The sequence below is a fragment of the Oncorhynchus masou genome, unplaced genomic scaffold (genome assembly GCF_036934945.1).
Source record: "Oncorhynchus masou masou isolate Uvic2021 unplaced genomic scaffold, UVic_Omas_1.1 unplaced_scaffold_1336, whole genome shotgun sequence".
NCBI classification, from domain to species: Eukaryota; Metazoa; Chordata; class Actinopteri; order Salmoniformes; family Salmonidae; genus Oncorhynchus; species Oncorhynchus masou.
Genome location: NW_027003239.1, coordinates 31,390 through 42,232, shown reverse-complemented (window position 1 = coordinate 42,232; position 10,843 = coordinate 31,390).

The window sequence follows — 10,843 nt, the reverse complement described above, 5'->3', positions numbered from 1 at the left end:
CTCCGTTGGCATACTGGGTATGGTACTCCCCCTCCCTCCCTCCTTTCCTTCCCTCCCTCCCTCGGCATACTGGGTATGGTACTCCCGCTCCCTCCCTCGGGATACTGGGTATGGTACTCCCTCTCCCTCCCTCCCTCCCTCCCTCCCTCCCTCCCTCCCTCCCTCCCTCCCTCCCTCCCTCCCTCGGCATACTGGGTATGTTACTCCCCCCCTCCCTCCCTCCCTCGGCCTACTGGGTATGTTACTCCCCCTCCCTCCCTCGGCATACTGGGTATGGTACTCCCCCTCCCTCCCTCGGCATACTGGGTATGGTACTCCCCCTCCCTCCTTTCCTTCCCTCCCTCCGTTGGCATACTGGGTATGGTACTCTCCCTCCCTCCCTCGGCATACTGGGTATGGTACTCCCCCTCCCTCCTTTCCTTCCCTCCCTCCGTTGGCATACTGGGTATGGTACTCTCCCTCCCTCCCTCGGCATACTGGGTATGGTACTCCCCCTCCCTCCCTCCCTCCCTCGGCATACTGGGTATGGTACTCCCCCTCCCTCCCTCCCTCCCTCGGCATACTGGGTATGGTACTCCCCCTCCCTCCCTCCCTCCCTCCTTTCCTTCCCTCCCTCCCTCGGCATACTGGGTATGGTACTCCCCCTCCCTCCCTCCTTTCCTTCCCTCCCTCCCTCGGCATACTGGGTATGGTACTCCCCCTCCCTCCCTCGGCATACTGGGTATGGTACTCCCTCTCCCTCCCTCCTTTCCTTCCCTCCCTCCGTTGGCATACGGGGTATGGTACTCCCCCTCCCTCCCTCCTTTCCTTCCATCCCTCCGTTGGCATACTGGGTATGGTACTCCCCCTCCCTCCGTTGGCATACTGGGTATGGTACTCTCCCTCCCTCCCTCCCTCCCTCGGCATACTGGGTATGGTACTCCCCCTCCCTCCCTCCCTCCTTTCCTTCCCTCGGCATACTGGGTATGGTACTCCCCCTCCCTCCCTCCCTCCCTCGGCATACTGGGTATGTTACTCCCCCTCCCTCCCTCGGCATACTGGGTATGTTACTCCCTCTCCCTCCCTCCCTCGGCATACTGAGTATGTTACTCCCTCTCCCTCCCTCCTTTCCTTCCCTCCCTCCCTCGGCATACTGGGTATGGTACTCCCCTCCCTCCCTCCCTCCCTCCCTCGGCATACTGGGTATGGTACTCTCCCTCCCTCGGCATAATGGGTATGTTACTCCCCCTCCCTCCCTCCTTTCCTTCCCTCCCTCCCTCGGCATACTGGGTATGTTACTCCCCCTCCCTCCCTCGGCATACTGGGTATGTTACTCCCTCTCCCTCCCTCCCTCGGCATACTGGGTATGTTACTCCCCCTCCCTCCCTCCTTTCCTTCCCTCCCTCCCTCGGCATACTGGGTATGTTACTCCCTCCCTCCCTCCCTCCCTCGGCATACTGGGCATGTTACTCCCTCTCCCTCCCTCCCTCGGCATACTGGGTATGGTACTCCCCCTCCCTCCCTCCTTTCCTTCCCTCCCTCCCTCGGCATACTGGGTATGGTACTCTCCCTCCCTCCCTCCCTCGGCATACTGGGTATGTTACTCCCTCTCCCTCCCTCCCTCGGCATACTGGGTATGTTACTCCCTCTCCCTCCCTCCCTCGGCATGTTACTCCCTCTCCCTCCCTCCCTCGGCATACTGGGTATGGTACTCCCCCTCCCTCCCTCCTGTCCTTCCCTCCCTCCCTCGGCATACTGGGTATGTTACTCCCTCTCCCTCCCTCCCTCGGCATACTGGGTATGTTACTCCCTCTCCCTCCCTCCCTCCCTCGGCATACTGGGTATGTTACTCCCTCTCCCTCCCTCCCTCGGCATACTGGGTATGTTACTCCCCCTCCCTCCCTCCTTTCCTTCCCTCCCTCCCTCGGCATACTGGGTATGTTACTCCCTCTCCCTCCCTCCCTCGGCATACTGGGTATGTTACTCCCTCTCCCTCCCTCCCTCGGCATACTGGGTATGTTACTCCCTCTCCCTCCCTCCTTTCCTTCCCTCCCTCCCTCGGCATACTGGGTATGTTACTCCCTCTCCCTCCCCCTCCCTCCCTCCCTCGGCATACTGGATATGTTACTCCCCCTCCCTCCCTCCTTTCCTTCCCTCCCTCCCTCGGCATACTGGGTATGTTACTCCCTCTCCCTCCCTCCCTCGGCATACTGGGTATGTTACTCCCTCTCCCTCCCTCCTTTCCTTCCCTCCCTCCCTCGGCATAATGGGTATGTTACTCCCCCTCGGCATACTGGGTATGGTACTCCCTCTCCCTCCCTCCTTTCCTTCCCTCCCTCCGTTGGCATACTGGGTATGGTACTCCCCCTCCCTCCCTCGGCATACTGGGTATGGTACTCCCCCTCCCTCCTTCCCTCGGCATACTGGGTATGGTACTCCCTCTCCCTCCCTTCCCTCCCTCTGTTGGCATACTGGGTATGGTACTCCCCCTCCCTCCCTCTCTCCTTTCCTTCCCTCCCTCCGTTGGAATACTGGGTATGGTACTCCCCCTCCCTCCTTCCCTCCCTCCCTCGGCATACTGGGTATGGTACTCCCTCTCCCTCCCTCCTTTCCTTCCCTCCCTCTGTTGGCATACTGGGTATGGTACTCCCCCTCCCTCCTTTCCTCCCTCCCTCGGCATACTGGGAATGTTACTCCCCCTCCCTTCCTCCTTTCCTTCCCTCCCTCCGTTGGAATACTGGGTATGGTACTCCCCCTCCCTCTCTCTCTCCTTTCCTTCCCTCCCTCCCTCTGTTGGCATACTGCCTGGTGGGTCAGCCAGAGAGAGAATGGGCCAGCCAGAGAGAGAGGGAAACATGGATTAGAGAGAAAGAAGAAAACAGGTGAGAGAAGGGCTAGAGGGAGGAAGGGCTAGAGGGAGGAAGAGTGAGAGAAGGCTAGGGGGAAGGGCTAGATAGAAGGCTGGGAGGAAGGGCTAGAGGGAGGAAGAGTGAGAGAAGGCTGGGAGGAAGGGCTAGAGAGACAGCTGGGAGGAAGAGCTAGTAGAGAGAGACGGCTGGGAGGAAGGGCTAGATAGAGAGAAGGCTGGGAGGAAGGGCTAGTAGAGAGAGAGAAGGCTGGGAGGAAGAGCTAGTAGAGAGAGACGGCTGGGAGGAAGGGCTAGAGAGAGAGAAGGCTGGGAGGAAGGGCTAGAGCGAGAGAAGGCTGGGAGGAAGGGCTAGAGAGAAGGCTGGGAGGAAGGGCTTGAGAGAGAAGGCTGGGAGGAAGGGCTGGAGAGAGAAGGCTGGGAGGAAGGGCTTGAGAGAGAAGGCTGGGAGGAAGGGCTAGAGGGAGAAGGCTGGGAGGAAGGGCTTGAGAGAGAAGGCTGGGAGGAAAGGCTAGAGGGAGAAGGCTGGGAGGAAGGGCTTGAGAGAGAAGGCTGGGAGGAAGGGCTTGAGAGAGAGAAGGCTGGGAGGAAGGGCTTGAGAGAGAAGGCTGGGAGGAAGGGCTAGAGGGAGAAGGCTGGGAGGAAGGGCTTGAGAGAGAAGGCTGGGAGGAAGGGCTAGAGGGAGAAGGCTGGGAGGAAGGGCTTGAGAGAGAAGGCTAGAGGGAGAAGGCTGGGAGGAAGGGCTAGAGAGAGAAGGCTGGGAGGAAGGGCTAGAGAGAGAGACAGCTGGGAGGAAGGGCTAGTAGAGAGAGACGGCTGGGAGGAAGGGCTAGATAGAGAGAAGGATGGGAGGAAGGGCTAGTAGAGAGAGAGAAGGCTGGGAGGAAGAGCTAGTAGAGAGAGACGGCTGGGAGGAAGGGCTAGAGAGAGAGAAGGCTGGGAGGAAGAGCGCGAGAGAGAGAAGGCTGGGAGGAAGGGCTTGAGAGAGAGAAGGCTGGGAGGAAGGGCTAGAGAGAGAAGGGCTAGAGAGAGAAGGCTGGGAGGAAGCGCTAGAGAGAGAGCAGGCTGGGAGGAAGGGCTAGAGAGAGAGAAGGCTGGGAGGAAGAGCGCGAGAGAGAGAAGGCTGGGAGGAAGGGCTAGAGAGAGAAGGCTGGGAGGAAGCGCTAGAGAGAGAGAAGGCTGGGAGGAAGAGCGCGAGAGAGAGAAGGCTGGGAGGAAGGGCTTGAGAGAGAGAAGGCTGGGAGGAAGCGCTAGAGAGAGAGCAGGCTGGGAGGAAGGGCTAGAGAGAGAGAAGGCTGGGAGGAAGAGCGCGAGAGAAGGCTGGGAGGAAGGGCTGAGAGAGAGAAGGGCTAGAGAGAGAAGGCTGGGAGGAAGCGCTAGAGAGAGAGCAGGCTGGGAGGAAGGGCTAGAGAGAGAGAAGGCTGGGAGGAAGAGCGCGAGAGAGAGAAGGCTGGGAGGAAGGGCTAGAGAGAGAGAAGGCTGGGAGGAAGCGCTAGAGAGAGAAGGCTGGGAGGAAGAGCGCGAGAGAGAGAAGGCTGGGAGGAAGCGCTAGAGAGAGAAGGCTAGGGGGAAGGGCTAGAGAGAGAGAAGGGCTAGAGGGAGGAAAAGCGAGAGAAAGCTAGGGGAAGGGCTAGATAGAAGATTGGGAGGAAGGACTAGAGAGAGAGAAGGCTGGGAGGAAGCGCTAGAGAAAGAGAAGGCTGGGAGGAAGCGCTCGAGAGAGAGAAGGCTGGGAGGAAGGGCTAGAGAGAGAAGGCTAGGAGGAAGGGCTAGAGAGAGAGAAGGGCTAGAGGGAGGAAAAGCGAGAGAAAGCTAGGGGAAGGGCTAGATAGAAGATTGGGAGGAAGGGCTAGAGAGAGAGAAGGCTGGGCGGAAGGGCTAGAGAGAGAGACGGCTGGGCGGAAGTGCTAGAGAGAGAGAGAAGGCTGGGAGGAAGGTCTAGAGAGAGAGAAGGCTGGGAGGAAGAGCTCGAGAGAGAGAGAGAAGGCTGGGAGGAAGGTCTAGAGAGAGAGAAGGCTGGGAGGAAGGTCTAGAGAGAGAGAAGGCTGGGAGGAAGAGCTCGAGAGAGAGAGAGAGAAGGCTGGGAGGAAGGTCTAGAGAGAGAGAAGGCTGGGAGGAAGGTCTAGAGAGAGAGAAGGCTGGGAGGAAGGGCTAGTAGAGAGAGAGAAGGCTGGGAGGAAGAGCTAGTAGAGAGAGACAGCTGGGAGGAAGGTCTAGAGAGAGAGAAGGCTGGGAGGAAGGTCTAGAGAGAGAGAAGGCTGGGAGGAAGAGCTCGAGAGAGAGAGAGAGAAGGCTGGGAGGAAGGTCTAGAGAGAGAGAAGGCTGGGAGGAAGGTCTAGAGAGAGAGAAGGCTGGGAGGAAGCGCTAGAGAGAGAGAAGGCTGGGAGGAAGAGCTAGAGAGAGAGAAGGCTGGGAGGAAGCGCTAGAGAGAGAGAAGGCTGGGAGGAAGAGCTCGAGAGAGAGAAGGCTGGGAGGAAGGGCTTGATAGAGAGAAGGCTGGGAGGAAGCGCTAGAGAGAGAGAAGGCTGGGAGGAAGAGCTAGAGAGAGAGAAGGCTGGGAGGAAGCGCTAGAGAGAGAGAAGGCTAGGAGGAAGGGCTAGAGAGAGAGAAGGCTGGGAGGAAGGTCTAGAGAGAGAGAAGGCTGGGAGGAAGGTCTAGAGAGAGAGAAGGCTGGGAGGAAGCGCTAGAGAGAGAGAAGGCTGGGAGGAAGAGCTCGAGAGAGAGAAGGCTGGGAGGAAGGGCTTGATAGAGAGAAGGCTGGGAGGAAGCGCTAGAGAGAGAGAAGGCTGGGAGGAAGAGCTAGAGAGAGAGAAGGCTGGGAGGAAGCGCTAGAGAGAGAGAAGGCTAGGAGGAAGGGCTAGAGAGAGAGAAGGGCTAGAGGGAGGAAAAGCGAGAGAAAGCTAGGGGAAGGGCTAGATAGAAGATTGGGAGGAAGGGCTAGAGAGAGAGAAGGCTGGGAGGAAGGGCTAGAGAGAGAAGGCTGGGAGGAAGGGCTTGAGAGAGAAGGCTGGGAGGAAGGGCTTGAGAGAGAGAAGGCTGGGAGGAAGGGCTTGAGAGAGAAGGCTGGGAGGAAGGGCTAGAGGGAGAAGGCTGGGAGGAAGGGCTTGAGAGAGAAGGCTGGGAGGAAGGGCTTGAGAGAGAAGGCTGGGAGGAAGGGCTTGAGAGAGAGAAGGCTGGGAGGAAGGGCTTGAGGGAGGAAGAGCGAGAAAAGGCTAGGGGGAAGGGCTAGATAGAAGGCTAGGAGGAAGGGCTAGAGAGAGAAGGCTGGGAGGAAGGGCTAGAGAGAGAGACAGCTGGGAGGAAGGGCTAGTAGAGAGAGACGGCTGGGAGGAAGGGCTAGATAGAGAGAAGGCTGGGAGGAAGGGCTAGTAGAGAGAGACAGCTGGGAGGAAGGGCTAGTAGAGAGAGACGGCTGGGAGGAAGGGCTAGATAGAGAGAAGGCTGGGAGGAAGGGCTAGTAGAGAGAGAGAAGGCTGGGAGGAAGGGCTAGAGAGAGAGAAGGCTGGGAGGAAGGGCTAGAGCGAGAGAAGGGCTAGAGGGAGGAAGACAGAGAGAAGGCTAGGGGGAAGGGCTAGATAGAGAGAAGGCTGGGAGGAAGGGCTTGAGAGAGAAGGCTGGGAGGAAGGGCTAGAGAGAAGACTGGGAGGAAGGGCTACAGAGAGAAGGCTGGGCGGAAGGGCTAGAGAGAGAGAAGGCTGGGAGGAAGGGCTAGAGAGAGAGAAGGCTGGGAGGAAGAGCGCGAGAGAGAGAAGGCTGGGAGGAAGGGCTTGAGAGAGAGAAGGCTGGGAGGAAGCGCTAGAGAGAGAGCAGGCTGGGAGGAAGCGCTAGAGAGAGAGAAGGCTAGGAGGAAGGGCTAGAGAGAGAGAAGGGCTAGAGGGAGGAAAAGCGAGAGAAAGCTAGGGGAAGGGCTAGATAGAAGATTGGGAGGAAGGACTAGAGAGAGAGAAGGCTGGGAGGAAGCGCTAGAGAAAGAGAAGGCTGGGAGGAAGCGCTCGAGAGAGAGAAGGCTGGGAGGAAGGGCTAGAGAGAGAAGGCTGGGAGGAAGGGCTTGATAGAGAGAAGGCTGGGAGGAAGGGCTAGAGAGAGAGAAGGCTGGGAGTAAGAGCTAGAGAGAGAGAAGGGCTAGAGGGAGAGAAGGCTGGGAGGAAGCGCTAGAGAGAGAAGGCTAGGAGGAAGGGCTAGAGAGAGAGAAGGGCTAGAGGGAGGAAAAGCGAGAGAAAGCTAGGGGAAGGGCTAGATAGAAGATTGGGAGGAAGGGCTAGAGAGAGAGAAGGCTGGGCGGAAGGGCTAGAGAGAGAGACGGCTGGGCGGAAGGGCTAGAGAGAGAGACAGCTGGGAGGAAGGTCTAGAGAGAGAGAAGGCTGGGAGGAAGAAGAGAGAGAGAGAGAGAGAGAGAGAGAGAGAGAGAGAGAAGGCTGGGAGGAAGGGCTAGATAGAGAGAAGGCTGGGAGGAAGGGCTAGTAGAGAGAGAGAAGGCTGGGAGGAAGAGCTAGTAGAGAGAGACAGCTGGGAGGAAGGTCTAGAGAGAGAGAAGGCTGGGAGGAAGGTCTAGAGAGAGAGAAGGCTGGGAGGAAGGTCTAGAGAGAGAAGGCTGGGAGGAAGAGCTCGAGAGAGAGAGAGAAGGCTGGGAGGAAGGTCTAGAGAGAGAGAAGGCTGGGAGGAAGGTCTAGAGAGAGAAGGCTGGGAGGAAGCGCCAGAGAGAGAGAAGGCTGGGAGGAAGGGCTTGATAGAGAGAAGGCTGGGAGGAAGGGCTAGAGAGAGAAGGCTGGGAGGAAGGGCTAGAGGGAGAAGGCTGGGAGGAAGGGCTTGAGAGAGAAGGCTGGGAGGAAGGGCTTGAGAGAGAGAGAGAGAAGGCTGGGAGGAAGCGCTAGAGAGAGAGCAGGCTGGGAGGAAGCGCTAGAGAGAGAAGGCTAGGAGGAAGGGCTAGAGAGAGAGAAGGGCTAGAGGGAGGAAAAGCGAGAGAAAGCGAGAGAAAGCTAGGGGAAGGGCTAGATAGAAGATTGGGAGGAAGGGCTAGAGAGAGAGAAGGCTGGGAGGAAGGGCTAGAGAGAGAAGGCTGGGAGGAAGGGCTTGAGAGAGAAGGCTGGGAGGAAGGGCTTGAGAGAGAGAAGGCTGGGAGGAAGGGCTTGAGAGAGAAGGCTGGGAGGAAGGGCTAGAGGGTGAAGGCTGGGAGGAAGGGCTTGAGAGAGAAGGCTGGGAGGAAGGGCTTGAGAGAGAAGGCTGGGAGGAAGGGCTTGAGAGAGAGAAGGCTGGGAGGAAGGGCTTTGAGGGAGGAAGAGCGAGAAAAGGCTAGGGGGAAGGGCTAGATAGAAGGCTAGGAGGAAGGGCTAGAGAGAGAAGGCTGGGAGGAAGGGCTAGAGAGAGAGACAGCTGGGAGGAAGGGCTAGTAGAGAGAGACGGCTGGGAGGAAGGGCTAGATAGAGAGAAGGCTGGGAGGAAGGGCTAGTAGAGAGAGACAGCTGGGAGGAAGGGCTAGTAGAGAGAGACGGCTGGGAGGAAGGGCTAGATAGAGAGAAGGCTGGGAGGAAGGGCTAGAGAGAGAGAAGGCTGGGAGGAAGGGCTAGAGCGAGAGAAGGGCTAGAGGGAGGAAGACAGAGAGAAGGCTAGGGGGAAGGGCTAGATAGAGAGAAGGCTGGGAGGAAGGGCTTGAGAGAGAAGGCTGGGAGGAAGGGCTAGAGAGAAGACTGGGAGGAAGGGCTACAGAGAGAAGGCTGGGCGGAAGGGCTAGAGAGAGAGAAGGCTGGGAGGAAGGGCTAGAGAGAGAGAAGGCTGGGAGGAAGAGCGAGAGAGAGAAGGCTGGGAGGAAGGGCTTGAGAGAGAGAAGGCTGGGAGGAAGCGCTAGAGAGAGAGCAGGCTGGGAGGAAGCGCTAGAGAGAGAGAAGGCTAGGAGGAAGGGCTAGAGAGAGAGAAGGGCTAGAGGGAGGAAAAGCGAGAGAAAGCTAGGGAAGGGCTAGATAGAAGATTGGGAGGAAGGACTAGAGAGAGAGAAGGCTGGGAGGAAGCGCTAGAGAAAGAGAAGGCTGGGAGGAAGCGCTAGAGAGAGAAGGCTAGGAGGAAGGGCTAGAGAGAGAGAAGGGCTAGAGGGAGGAAAAGCGAGAGAAAGCTAGGGGAAGGGCTAGATAGAAGATTGGGAGGAAGGACTAGAGAGAGAGAAGGCTGGGAGGAAGCGCTAGAGAAAGAGAAGGCTGGGAGGAAGCGCTCGAGAGAGAGAAGGCTGGGAGGAAGGGCTAGAGAGAGAAGGCTGGGAGGAAGGGCTTGATAGAGAGAAGGCTGGGAGGAAGGGCTAGAGAGAGAGAAGGCTGGGAGTAAGAGCTAGAGAGAGAGAAGGCTGGGAGTAAGCGCTAGAGAGAGAAGGCTAGGAGGAAGGGCTAGAGAGAGAGAGGGCTGGGAGTAATACGCTAGAGAGAGAGAAGGGCTAGAGGGAGAGAAGGCTGGGAGGAAGCCTGCTGAGGGAGAGAAGGCTGGGAGGAGCGCTAGAGAGAGAAGGCTAGGAGGAAGGGCTAGAGAGAGAAAGGGCTAGAGGGAGGAAAAGCGAGAAAGCTAGGGAAGGGCTAGATAGAAGATTGGGAGGAAGGGCTAGAGAGAGAAAGGCTGGGAGTAAGCGCTAGAGAGAGAAGGCTAGGAGGAAGGGCTAGAGAGAGAGAAGGGCTAGAGGGAGGAAAAGCGAGAGAAAGCTAGGGAAGGGCTAGATAGAAGATTGGGAGGAAGGGCTAGAGAGAGAGAAGGCTGGGCGGAAGGGCTAGAGAGAGAGACAGCTGGGCGGAAGGTCTAGAGAGAGAGAAGGCTGGGAGGAAGAGAGAGAGAGAGAGAGAGAGAGAAGGCTGGGAGGAAGGGCTAGATAGAGAGAAGGCTGGGAGGAAGGGCTAGTAGAGAAGGCTGGGAGGAAGAGCTAGTAGAGAGAGACAGCTGGGAGGAAGGTCTAGAGAGAGAGAAGGCTGGGAGGAAGGTCTAGAGAGAGAGAAGGCTGGGAGGAAGCGCTAGAGAGAGAGAAGGCTGGGAGGAAGGTCTAGAGAGAGAGAAGGCTGGGAGGAAGGTCTAGAGAGAGAGAAGGCTGGGAGGAAGCGCTAGAGAGAGAAAGGCTGGGAGGAAGAGCCTAGAGAGAGAGAGAAGGCTGGGAGGAAGGGCTTGATAGAGAGAAGGCTGGGAGGAAGCGCTAGAGAGAGAGCAGGCTGGGAGGAAGCGCTAGAGAGAGAGAATCCAGGAGGAAGGGCTAGAGAGAGAGAAGGGCTAGAGGGAGGAAAAGCAGAGAAAGCTAGGGGAAGGGCTAGATAGAAGATTGGGAGGAAGGGCTAGAGAGAGAGAAGGCTGGGAGGAAGGGCTAGAGAGATTGGGAGGAAGGGCTTGAGAGAGAAGGCTGGGAGGAAGGGCTTGAGAGAGAAGGTTGGGAGGAAGGGCTAGAGGGAGGAAGAGTGAGAAATGCCTATAGATCGAGGGCTAGATAGAAGGCTAGGAGAAGGGCTAATACCCAAGGGCTAGAGAGAGAGACAGCTAGAGAGAGAGAAAGGCTGGGAGGAAGGGCTAGAGCGAGAGAAGGGCTAGAGGAGGAAGACAGAGCCTAGAGGGCTAGATAGAGAGAAGGCTGGGAGGAAGGGCTTGAGAGAGAAGGCTGGGAGGAAGGGCTAGAGAGAAGACTGGGAGGAAGGGCTAGAGGGAGGAAGGGCTAGAGAGAAGACTGGGAGGAAGGGCTAGAGAGAGAGAAGGCTGGGAGGAAGCCTAGAGAGAGACTAAGGCTGGGAGGAAGGGCTAGAGATCCAGACTGGGGAGGAAGGGCTACAGAGAGAGAAGGCTGGGCGGAAGGGCTAGAGAGATGCTGGGAGGAAGGGCTCCAGAGAGAAGGGGGAGGAAGGGCTAGAGAGAGAAGGCTGGGAGGAAGGGCTAGAGAGAGAGAAGGCTGGGAGGAAGGGCTAGAGAGAAGACTGGGAGGAAGGGCTACAGAGAGAAGGCTGGGCGGAAGGGCTAGAGAGAAGACTGGGAAGGGCTAGAGAGAGAGAAGGCTGC